Raw genomic sequence first — 11,900 nt, 5'->3', positions numbered from 1 at the left:
TTTGCCTTGTCTTGCTTGGTCCAATGCTCAAGAAGTTTACCTGTAACAAGATAATTAACTATATCAGCATACCAAGGTAATACTTCCACACTCATTAATTGTTCATCTGGAAATGACTCATTCAATATTAATGGCTCTGTAATTGTGTCAAGATGGAGACGAGAGAGGTGGTCGGCCACAACATTTTCTGTCCCTTTTTTATCTTTGAATTCCAAGTCAAATTCCTGCAAAAGTAACACCCAACGAATTAGCCTAGCTTTTGCATCTTTCTTTGTGAGAAGATATTTAAGAGCAGCATGATCTGTGAACACGATTATTTTACAACCAATGAGATAAGATCAAAATTTCTCTAATGCAAACACTACTGCTAGCATTTCTTTTTCAGTAGTTGAATAGTTCAACTGTGCATCATTCAATGTCATACTAGCATAGTAAATAACGTGGGGAATTCGATCAACTCTTTGTCCTAATACTGCTCCTACTGCATAATCAGATGCATCACACATGAGTTCAAATGGTAAACTCCAGTTCGGGGACTAAATGATGGGTGATGATGTCAACAAATGCTTTAATTTTTCAAACGCCATAAGACATGAATCATTAAAGATAAAAGGTACATCCTTAGCAAGTAAGTTGCATAAGGGTCTAGAAACTTTGCTAAAATCTTTAATGAAACGTCTATAGAAACCAGCATGCCCAAGGAAAGATCTTACTTCTCTGACTGTTTTGGGTGGAGGAAGATTAGAAATGAGATCCACCTTGGCTTTGTCAACCTCAATACCTTTGCTCGAAATGATGTGACCGAGAACAATACCTTGTTTTACCATAAAATGGCATTTCTCCCAATTTAAGACCAAGTTCTTCTCGATACATCTCTGCAGGACTAGTGTTAGATGATGTAAACATTGATCAAACGAGTCACCAAAGACAGAAAAATCATCCATAAAGACTTCAAGGAATCGTTCAACCATATCAGAAAAAATGCTCAACATGCATCGTTGAAATGTAGCAGGTGCATTACATAATCCAAATGGCATTCTCCTATATGCAAATGTGCCAAAAGGGCAAGTGAAAGTAGTTTTCTCTTGATCTTTTGGTGCTATGGGAATCTGATTGTATCCTGAGTAGCCATCTAGAAAGCAATAAAATTCATGGCCTGCTAATCTATCAAGCATTTGATCAATAAATGGTAAAGGAAAATGGTCTTTATGTGTGACAGAATTCAACTTTCTATAATCAATGCAAACACGCCATCCTGTAGTTACTCTAGTTGGTATCAATTCATTATCGGCATTCGTAACTACTGTGACTCCTGACTTTTTGGGGACAACTTGTACAGGACTGACCCATGAACTATCAGAAATGGGGTAAATGATACCTGCATCTAATAGCTTAAGGACTTCAGTTCTAACCACTTCTTTCATATTAGGATTTAACCGACGTTGCATTTCCCTAGTAGATTTAGCATTTTCATTAAGGTGAATGTAATGCATGCAGTCTACTGGATTTATACCTTTGATGTCTGCTATGGTCCATCCTAATGCTCCTTTGTGCTCTTTTAAAACATCCAACAACTTACCTTTTTGTTCATCATTTAGGGATGATGAGATGATTACCGGCAGAGTACTTTCTTCTCCCAAAAACGCATATTCCATAGTGTTGGGCAATGGTTTGAGCTCGAGTTTCGGTGGTGATTCTGATGATGGAATGAGTTGCTTCTCTGATGGTGCTAGTTGCTCAACTCTTGACTTCCATTTATTAGTGTCCATAGATGGTGCTGAGTCAAGCAGGGCGTTGACCTCATCAACCGATCTGTCAATATCAAAATCAAAACCAAAGTGAGTTAAACATGTTTGTAAAGGATCACCACTAAGGTTTGAAAGAAAAGTGTCATCAACTAATGCTTCAATTAAATCCACATCAACAATTCCATCATCTGCACTGTGAGGTTGTTTGGCAATGTTGAAGATGTTCAGCTCCATAGTCATGTTGCCGAAGGACAACTGCATATTTCCAGTTCTACATTGAATGTGAGCATCCGCAGTTGCCAAGAAAGGTCGGCCTAGAATAATGGGGATGTGCTTCCTTGAATCCTGTATTGGTTGAGTGTCAATTACAATGAAGTCAACAGGAAAATAAAATTTGTCTACCTGGATAAGCACGTCCTCCACAATACCACGAGGTATTTTTGTGGACCGATCTGCAAGTTGTAACACCACTGGAGTTGGGTGTAATTCTCCCAGTCCAAGTTTCACAAACACTGAATAAGGTAACAGATTTACACTAGCTCCTAAATCCAACAAAGCATTCTCAATTGTGTGGTTCCCTATACTACATGAGATAGTGGGGGAGCCTGGGTCTTTGCATTTTAAAGGAATTTTATGTTGGAGTATAGAACTAACGTTTTCTGTTAAAAATGCCTTCTTTTGGACATGCATATTTCTCTTTTTAGTACAAAGGTCTTTAAGAAACTTGGCATAAGATGGAACTTGTTTAATAGCATCAAGCAAAGGGATGTTAACACTTACCTGTTTGAAGATTTCAAGAATCTCACCTGTGGATTTTCCCTTTTTTCCTTTCGCTAACCTCTGAGGAAATGGAGCTTTGGGAACATATTCTTGTGGGTTGGTTTCTTCTTTCTCCTCCGGTGATGAGTCATCAACATTCACAGGTACAATTTGATTTTCTTTTGTCACTGGCATCTCCACCTTGTTGTCGACTTCTTTTCCTTTTCGCAAGGTCATTACTGCTTTGACCTCTCCATGCTGTTGTGGTGAACTGGTACTTGCTTCATGTACTCCTTTAGGATTAGGCACTGGTTGACTTGGAAACTTACCTTTCTCAACGGTCATTGCCAAGGTTTGAACTGAAGAAGCAAGTTGTCCCACCATCTTCTCGAGGCTTGAAACAGATTGAGCTTGTGAGTTGAAGCCTGCTCTCAACTCATTTCGTAGTCCATCAATGGTGCGGTTCTGTTGCTCAATCGTGGAGTGAGTAACATTCCTAAAATTCTGGAATGCATCCTCCCATGGTCTAGGTTGAGAGTGGTTCTGGTTCTGATTGTATGGTCTAAATGGTGGCTGAGAGGCTTGAGGATTTTGTGGAATTGGTGGAGCTGGAGCTGTTGGTCCATTCTGTTGGAATCCTTGAGACCATGAAAAATTGGGGTGGTCTCTCCATCCAGGGTTATATGTGTTGGAGTATGGGTTGTAATTAGATGGCTTTCTCATTACACCTATGGCATTGGCTTGATCTGGATATGAGTCAGGGTCATGTGATTCTGTTGATTTAGCAGTCGATAACGATGCTATTTGTCGAGCAAGACCTTCAACCATCTCCTTGACTTCTTTGATTCCCGAAGTTGACTCGCCAATGTGAACCTCATTCACTCCTTTAATCCTTCTAGTATTCCTGAGTGATCGACTCCGTTGTTGGGAATTGTCCGCTTGTCGCTGGAAAAACTCCCAAATTTCTGATGCACTTTTTGACATTAGCTCTCCTCCACTTGTTGCCATTAGCCATTCTTGCACATTTGGTAGTAATCCCTCCAAAAAGTATTGGCATTGATGCCATTTCTCGTACCCATGATGTGGACACTTCAAGAGTAGCCCATTGAATCGCTCCCATGTTTCGAAAAATTGCTCGTCCTCTCTCTGGGTAAACTCCGAGATTTCCCTGCGAATAGCATTGGTTTTATGCACTGGGAAATATTTATTTAAAAATTTTGTAACCATTTGTTCCCATGATGCAATGCTATTAGCAGGCAATGTATTAAGCCATGAACGAGCTCTATCTTTTAAAGAAAATGGGAATAGTCTAAGTTTAACATCATCATCTGAAAAATTCTCATATTTGAATGTTTGACAAATGGCATGAAAATCATTCAAATGATTATATGGATCCTCATTTTCTAGGCCATAAAATGTAGGGAGACAATTTAACACACTAGGTTTTAATTCAAAACTCCTAGCAGCTACATTTGGGTATCTTATGCATGACGTGCTCAAATTAGCTAAGGGACTAAAATAGTCCTTAAATGGCCTCTCCTGTGGTGCTTGTAAATCCATTTTATTTTTAACGTGTTTGTGTGTGCGAAGTGTTTTTTCTAATTCAAGGTCTATAGGTTCAAGATTAGGTAATAATGACCTACGACCATGCATGCAAAATAAATAAAATAAAAATAAAGATGCAATAAAAACAAAAAATAAAGATGGGAACAAAACAAATAAAAAATAAAGAAGAGGGAGAAATTACGATACTAACCTTATTGCGCTATTACAACCTTTCTATAAAAATACACAAAAATAAATACGTGAAAGAAATTAACTAAAAATTAAATTAATAAGATAAACAAAAAAAATTACAAAGAAAAATAAATGGAAAATTAAATTACAAAATTTTAAAGAAGAGAAAAAGAAAAGAAATACTAACCTTTAAATGTAGATTCACTTTTTTTTTCTTTTTTTTTTAATAATAAAAAAAAATACAAGAAAACAAATAAAAGAAATTATTCACAAAAATTAATTCTATGAATTAAAATTACTTACCTCCCCGGCAACGGCGCCAAAAAACTTGTTGTGCAAATTTTAATGTACTCGCAAGCGCACGAATCTATTGTAGTATAGATCAATGGTGACGAGTGTCGATCCCACGAGGAGGTGGATTTTAATTATGTGTAGAATTAATTTTGTAAATGGGTGGTTGGATTTATGGTGGAAATGGTTTGGAATATGCTAAAACTTAAATTAAAATGGCGAGAATAAATTCTAAAATTGGAATTGCAATGGCGAGAATAAATTGAAGATAATTCTATTGAAATGACGTACTTGGGTATCTAGATCCGTATCAACATGCATCATGGGCTAAATAATCCGTATTAATGCCAATTAAATCATGAGGGGGGAATCCACACCTCATGAACCACGCTCTAATCAATATGGTGCTAAGGGCTTATCGTGCCAAATAATAATAACCTTGTACTAGAGGGCCGGTGAAACCAAGGCGGTACTAGACAAGATTAGTATTATTTGTCGACGAGAAGTCAAAACATCCACAAAAACTAGAGGGGAAGAGAAAATAAATTTACCAAATTAAGCCCATGACACATGTTGAGACTTCACCTTCAACCCAAGCTTGAAAGAAAATTAGCCACTCATAATTGAACTAGGGGCAAAATGGGAATTTATTAAAATACGAAGAAAATACAAGATGGAGAGGGAATTACAGAAAATGAATCCCAAAAATGGATTCAGAGATATCAAATTAGGGGGGGGAGGCCCCCTTTTTATAGATACATGGAGTAAATCATGGCCATCGGATTAAAAATAGTTTGGACGCTCAGGATTGCGCCACGTCATCAGTCAACAGTCCACGGTTTGACCACGCGGATGAACAGTAACACGGTTTGACCCGACTTTGAACAGTAACGCGGTTTGACCCGGATGAACAGTAACGCGGTTTGGTTGAAAATAATCCTGTGTGATGCATGCACCATACGCGAGATTTTTCGTCCACTGATATGCTGCCACGTCACCATCAACAGTACATAAGAATTTTAGTCCAACAGGATCGTGACACCTCATCAGTCAATGCCACATCATCGGTCAATGCCACGTCATCGTCCGTCTATGTGAACAGTGCCGTGAACAGTAACGTATACAGTACCGTACATGTGAATAGTACCGTACATGTGAATAGTGCCATTTTTCCTTTTATGCTCCTCCTAAGGTTTTCGACCGTCCTGAGTTCAAAAGTGATGTCCGTTTTGCCGTCTGATCTCTCCTTTATTGTGAAATGACTATAATGCCCCTAAAATACATAAATTACTTAATTAAAATAAAACACACGTAATTAAATCATAAGAATGTTAAATACATAAAAGTAAGGGTTGTTAGTAAGACTTGAAATGTAAAATGACGGTTTTCTCCTTTATAAATATGCATTTTCTAACACTCAACAAACGGTACTCCGTGACAATCAAGTCGGTTACTTCAGTTTCCCGTAATAACTAATATTCCGAGGCGAAGGTATGGACAGAAACGAGATTTTACCAAAGCTTCACAATCGATTCCCTTCACTTCCTCAGAATGCCCTCTTTACAATCTATAAAGCTCGGTCCGAACGTATGTGATTGCTCATGAGGAATAACATACTTGCTGACATCCGCTAGTTAATCAAGGCCAAAGTGCAATTGGTTGGTGAGTTACCTTCAAAATTTATTGCATACATGCCTAGTTGTGGTAAAGAAAATTATGCAAGAAAACGAAGAGCTCGAAGAATTTTTATTGCTTGTCATAAGTGTGTCAGAATGAGATGCGATAAAAAACCATATTCTTTAGGAATGGTGTCTGATAACAGGGAAGATAAGATTCAATTCATTAAGGATTGCTTGAATAAGGAGTCATTGAATGATATCCTTTTGTCTCTTGAAACGCATCACAGTGGATATGTACAAAGAACGATTCTCCAGTTATGGCCATTATTCCAGAAAGAGCATGCACGATATAGTCTCGGGAATCTGACTATAAACGACCCTGTTTGCCAGTTTATAAGAAAACTAGATAGGAAGCCCATCCTCGACCCATAGAGGGCGTTCAAGCCGCTTCTGGACGTAAAATCAGAGGAAGATGTGAGCCACAGTCATAACTACCTGTAAATATCCTTTTACTTTATTGTTGTTTTATCATTTGCATTATTGTCTTTAATAATTTTATTTTATCACTATTTACTTGTTCCTTTTTACTATTTCCTTTTTTACTCTCGAGCCATGTGCTTTACGCGTTAATTGACACTAACATACTTCCTCATACACAACTGTGACCCATTGTCACAAAGATTTTTAAATATGATTTGTTTTGTTAAGCACTCACAAATTGTTTTTGAGAAGTATTCCAATAGCAGCTACTCCCAATAAATAATTCAAGAATATTTGTGTGCTTTTTGGATTTAACTATGGCAAACATAAAGAGTTCGTTGAAGCAGCCATAGATCTTGGTTAAAGTATAGCAGAGAGAAAATTACACTTGGTGTATGGAGGAGGTAACTAAGGGTTATCAAAATTGGTCTCAGAAGCTGCCTTTATCAGAGGAAGCCAAGTGTTAGGCATTATTCCAAGAGCCTTAAACCCTTTGGGCAGTTTGTCTGACTCACCGACTGGAGAAGAGTTAGTCGTCTCAGGTATGTAAGAAAGAATAATTTAAATGCTTAATCATGTTGATGCTTTTATTTTCTTACCAGGAGATCTTACAACTCTAGAGGCACTTATCACATTAGCATCTTAGGCCTATCTGCACATTCACCAGAAACTCATTGGTTTGCTAAATGTCAATAACTTTTATGATGGTTTCATCGCATTTCTTAACCATGCAATAAAAACCTATTTCATTCATTCCACAGGGAAAAAGCTTTTTATTTGTGCTCATACTGCTAATGAGTTACTTGATCTGTTACAAGCTTATAGATCGAAGCCAGACCCCTGGACCTTTATGTTAGAGCGTCCAAATAATGATGGTAACAGTAGCCGCAGTAAGAAGTACAAATTAGATTTAACTCTCCGCTTGTAAATATTTTCTTCTGTGTTACACCAGCCAGGTGATGTCTTCTAAACTCTACTTCTTTCCTTTAAAACATTGAGGACAATGTTTCGTTCTGGTTGGGGGGAGGGAATAGTCGACAATTGTGGAATCTTGGTTAAGTTTTTACTAATTTTTTGCTGTAGTGACTAACCGTGGCTAGCTTTTTTGTGTTGAAGATGACTGAATATGGAGTGTAGTGACTCTAGAAACGCATCTTCTTCGTTTGAAAAAAAAAATAAAAAATAAATAAATAAATAAAACAAAAAAAATTCCAGACATTTTCTTTTTCTTTATTAAGTTTTGACAATCATTTTTGTTCTTCTGTTTAATTTCTCCTTTATAAATATACACTTTTAAATTTTTGAGTCGAAGATGGCTGAATATGGAGTGTAGTGCCTCTAGAAACGCATCTTCGTTAAAAAAAAAACCATTTTCTTTTTCTATCATTTTAAGTGTAACTTTTCTAATTAGCTTTTCGGCATCATTTTTCACATTTCTGCATGCATATTTTCTTTTCATGTTTAGAATAGGTTGGGGGGTAGACTGTCATTTTAAAAAAAAACATTGTGTGATTTTTTTTTATTGGATGATATGATGACTTCCAAATTTTAGTATTTGTATTATCTTTAGTCTTAAGTAATGTTATGCTATGTTTGCTATTCTATATGTTGATGTCGGAGATAAATATGAGTTACTTGAAGGAATGCACATATCATAATAAATACCAAGTGAGTTTTTGAGCTTGTCATTTTTCTTGGAGAATAACTCATTTTACCCATTCTTCATACAGCTTAGCAGTTTACTATTTTATATACGATCTCTAGATTTCTTTTAAGTCAACCCTCTAAAAAGAAAAAAAAAATAAAGATAGAAAAAAAAAGAAGAAAAAAATGTGTGTTACTACATCTTAAGGTCCATCTAACTAGTAGATATGGAAGATTATTTGGAGCCCTAAAAGACGATGGAAAAGCCATCTTTGACCCGTTTGAGCCTTTCTAGCCATCCCATTTGTGAAAAATCCATAGTTAACCCTTTTGAGCCTTTAAAAAAAAAATTCTTTGTCAAACTTATCATCTTGACCCACTCCAATTTGGAGTATTACCCGATATCTTACAAGTTCCATCACCTATTTATGTTTGAGAAAAATGTAAATAATTATTTTGTTTAGTGAAATTGTGCCAAACAAAAGAAAAAAAATTGTTGTTTAAAAAAAAAAGAAAAAAAATAATAGGTGAAATCCACCTTGTAATTTCCAAAAGATTTCTACTTTTCCTTAAACATATATTTTGTTTTTTCCTATTTTCCTTCATTTGTTAGCCATGTCCTTAGCCTACGTTACATCCTAATAAAAGTCTTTCCTGATTTTAGGGAGCTATAGTCTGAAGTAGAAGCTAGTTATATGGGCTAAAAAGATGTAGTGGTGCATAAAAAAAAGAAGAAAAAATAAATAAATTGGGTTGACTAGCATTTTTGTTTGACTTAAGATCATATTATTTCTAAGCTGTGGGCATATTTCTTTCATTTTGGTGAGAGTGTGTGATATCATTTCTTTATTATTTTCTCTCAAATTTAGCATTCACTGAAGTGACTATTTTTATTGGGTTTAATTTCCTTGTAAGAGTGTCACTACTTCTAGTGAGATTTTGGGATTTGACATGTCATTTTTTAAAGTAGTTGTGACAAAGTCTACTGGGCTGATTCATGTGGATAGTTGATGTGGGTGTGAAGTTTCTGTGGACTGGAGATAATGCTTATATTTTTATTTGATTACTATCATTAGTCTGATAAAATAAACACGAGTGTTTAAAAAAAATCATTTTGGGTTTGAATTTTGTTTTCGCTTTATTTGCTAGGGACTAGCAATAAGCTGGTTGAGGGGTGTGTTGCGTGTTAGAAAATGTATATTTATAAAGGAGAAAATCGTCATTTTACATTTCAAGTCTTACTAACACCCTTACTTTTATGTATTTAAACCTCTTATGATTTAATTATGTGTGTTTTATTTTAATTAAGTATTTTATGTATTTTAGGGGCATCATGATCATTTCACAATGAACGAGAGATCAGACAACAAAACGAACATCACTTTTGAACTCAGGACAGTCGAACACCTTAGGAGGAGTATAAAAGGAAAAATGTCACTGTTCACATGTACGGTATTGTCCATGTTACTGTTCACGACACTGTTCACATATACAGAATGATGATGTGGCATTGACTGATGATGTGGCATTGACTGATGAGCTGTCACGATTCTATTGAACAAAATTCTTATGCACTGTTGATCGGTGACGTGGCAGCATGTTAGTGGACCAAAAATCGTACGTACGGTACATGCATATACACAAGATTATTTTCAACCAAACCACGTCATTGTTCAAACTTCATCAATATTCAAACCGCGTGGTCAAACCGTGTCACTATTCAAACCACGTGGTCAAACCGCGTACTGTTGACTGATGACGTGGCGCAATCCTGAGCGTCTAAAATGTTTTTAATTCGATGGTCATGATTTACTCAAGTGTATCTATAAAAAGGGGGCTCTCTCCCCTGAATTTGGCATCTCTGAATTCATTGTTGAGCTCCATTTTCTGTAATTCCTTCTCCATCTTGTATTTTCTATGTATTTTAATAAATTCCCATTTTACCCCTAGTTCAATTATGAGTAGCTAATTTTCTTTCAAACTTGAGTTGAAGGTGAAGTCTCAACATGTGCCATGGGCTTTATTTGGTGAATTTATTTTCTCTTCCCTTTTAATTTTTGTGGATGTTTTGACTTTTCGTCGATAAATAGTAATAATCTTGTCTAGATACCGCTTTGGTTTCACCGGCTCCCTAGTACAAGGTTATTATTATTTGGCACGATAAGCCCTTACCACCATATTAATTAGAGTGTGGTTTATGAGGAGTGGAAATCCCCCTCATGATTTAATTGGCATTAATAAGAAATATTTAACACATGGTGCATGTTGTTGCGGATCCAGATACCCAAGCGCTTCAATTATAATAGTTTCCTCTTCAATTTATTCTCATCATTTTAATTTTAATTTTAGAATATTCCAAATCATTTTCACCACAAATCCAATCACCCTCATAGAAAGTTAATTCTACATATAATTAAAATCCACCTCCTCGTAGGATCGACACTCGTCACCATTAATGTATTCTACAATAGATTCGTGCGCTTGCAAGTTCAATAAAATTTGCACAACAACTAGCCTAATACTAAGGATTTTCCTTTTTCCAAAGCCAAAAATATAACAAAGTCTCAAAACTCTCCAATTGCAAGTTCAGAAGATAAACAAACTTAAAGGAAACAAACGTTCATTCTCCTCTTATTCTACTAACAAAAATAAATAAATTTATAGGTCCAAAGATAAGCGCACCTCTCAACAAGTTACTCAATCTCCAAAAAGTAATGACGAGGAGTGCGCTGTCAACTTGGTAAGTAAAACCATTGCCACTCACTATAGTTATCAAGTTCAAAAAATATTGCAAGCCCTTTTCTTATCAAAACATGTATTAAAAATCATAAATTTTATAGAATGCATTTTATAGTAGAATATAAATTCATAATTTATTTAGAATTTCAAAAGCGTAATTAATCACGAAAACAAATTGTATATCATATATACACAATAAAAAAAAAAAAGTTAACTCATGTCACATAGTATCACCTATACTTCCAATGACCCTACTAAGAACATAATCAGAACCAGAATATTGTGTGCACAATCAAAATAGAAATCCAGTGGTGGTGCTAAATATTTATCTATATATATATATATATATCGTAAGATACGATCAAGATTATAATAGCTACAGAAAATAGCTGCAGACAATGAGCCAAAGCATTTAAATTCATCTTTCATACATATAAAAGCCTGGACATCACACTTTGTACTATGTGTGGTACTTCTTGACTTTAATGTATGTTATTAAAGAAGCCATCCCACTTTAATGGCCTTAGTCTAGTTGACATATAGAATTAAATCCACAAAGCTTGGGAATCTTATATCTTCCAGAGTTTTTTTTTTTAATTTGCTTGAACTAGAAAGAACTAGATTGTTTTGTGTATGTTTGAGTGTTGTTTATGCTAGTTTTCTAGTAGGTAGCTCATTAATTCTTAAACTGAAATGTTGAAAGGTTTATTAGTAAATATTGTTGAGAATTTAGAATCCTTTGTTGTGTTGTTTTTCATGATGTTTTATCAAATCGGGGCTTTTGTGATGTTGTCTGGTCTTTTATGCTACACATTTGGTCCACCAGTTAAAAAGTGCTTAACTTTAGATAAGGTAGTGCCATTAATGATTTTGTTCAAGGCGA

The 11,900-nt window shown here is 35.5% G+C and overlaps 1 non-coding gene across 1 annotated transcript; it reads left to right on the top strand.

Moving 5' to 3' along the window:
* The first annotated feature begins 3,579 nt into the window (after window positions 1-3,579).
* Window positions 3,580-3,683, top strand: LOC127901674 (small nucleolar RNA R71). Its single transcript, XR_008053918.1, has one exon. It is a non-coding gene; the product is annotated as a small nucleolar RNA R71 (small nucleolar RNA).
* Window positions 3,684-11,900: the final 8,217 nt, after the last annotated feature.

This window comes from Citrus sinensis, chromosome 3 (assembly GCF_022201045.2).
Source record: "Citrus sinensis cultivar Valencia sweet orange chromosome 3, DVS_A1.0, whole genome shotgun sequence".
NCBI lineage: Eukaryota > Viridiplantae > Streptophyta > Magnoliopsida > Sapindales > Rutaceae > Citrus > Citrus sinensis.
The sequence above is the reverse complement of the archived record's forward strand: the minus strand, read 5'-3'. Positions and strand labels throughout refer to the sequence as shown.